This window comes from Cyprinus carpio, chromosome A7 (genome assembly GCF_018340385.1).
Source record: "Cyprinus carpio isolate SPL01 chromosome A7, ASM1834038v1, whole genome shotgun sequence".
In the NCBI taxonomy this organism is placed as follows: domain Eukaryota; kingdom Metazoa; phylum Chordata; class Actinopteri; order Cypriniformes; family Cyprinidae; genus Cyprinus; species Cyprinus carpio.
The window spans coordinates 44,701,536-44,703,046 of NC_056578.1; positions in this window are offsets into that span (position 1 = coordinate 44,701,536).

Here is a 1,511-nt window from a genome sequence, read left to right on the forward strand (position 1 = left end):
GTCTGTAACATTACACTGTCTGTGCCTTTATACCACTCATATCTCCAGTCACTGTAAGACTCAATCACACACTTCAGATCGACTCTCTCTCCAGTGAATACAGGACTGTCTGAGTCACAGCCAGTGTAGATCTGGGCAATCTGTGAAGAAAGACAAAAATATGAAGTGATCTAAACAACTCTTTCATGGAAAAAAATACTTTTGTAAATGAGTTATAAAATTACAATTTATTATTTTGTCATATTTCAAAAATATTGTTTCTGTTTTTATTTTGTGTACTGTCATTAGTTTTCCTATTTTTTAGTTTTTGTTTAGGGAGTACTGGAGGAGCCTTGGAGGATTTGGTAGGATTCTATTCCACCTATTTTTCTGCAGCTATTTGTATGTTAATGTGTCTGGTCTTACAGTGACACTCTAAAAATGTAGTGTTACATCAGGAATGGACTTGAATAAGACCCTCATGCAGAGAGCAATAGGTGACCTTCTGAGAATAGAAATATTCATGATTCTACAAAAATGCAGAAATTATATTAGACCTCATGATTTCACTCTGGTCTCTCACTCATACATTTAAAAATATTTTAATTACGGAATTTCACATAAATGGAATTTCTATTTTTTTAAATTAATGATCATTAATAAAGAAAGAAGCTTTGAATGTGCGGATCTTATGGATTCACTATATTTGATGTTAACAACTATCTAAATTTTCACTTTAATTGATCCACAGATGATACATACAGTAACTTTCTTAAGCAATACTTGTTGTATTTTTGTATTGTGATATATTGTGACAACATATTGTTGTACCCCTAGAAAGTCTCTCTGTAATGAAGTGACTGATGAGAAAGCAGTCCTTAGTTTTGGAGCAGCTACTGGGTTTTTTCTCTTTCTATAAAAATTCTTTTGCTGCATAACATAACATATAAAACTGTGCTGAACTTTGACAAAGAAGTTATTTTTAAATGTTATATTATATACCATTACGGAGTGGAAATGGCAAATGTGAGAGAAATGAATGATCCTTTGCCTCCATCTAGTGGTTTATAGTGAGAATATCATGACATTCGGCCTCAATACAATCTTCCATTTAACTCATTCCCTGCCATTGACAAGACATCCTGTTAATTAAGAGACAGCTCTTCATCGCCAAAGATGAGTTTTTACAGCAGTCCGTGTTCTAGGTGTATTACGGTAAGGAAGGCCCTAGTGCATGCCCAGAGAGAGTTACGGGACTTTTTGGTCTTCCGGGTGAAATACAAAGATGATCGGCATAAAGAGAAGGATCAGAGAAAATGTAGAAAATATCACATATAAACATGTAGAGGTATACAGCTGAACAGACACTGGAGGAGTTGATGGACAGTTTTGAATCTGATCAGGACGAAGTAGTCAGTGAGAGAGATGTCTTTACAGACACAGAAACTTCTAGTTGATTCGTGGATAGACCGATAACCTGTCGATCTGGACGAAGATGAAGAGCATCAGTCTGTTTGTGTGGACACTGATAG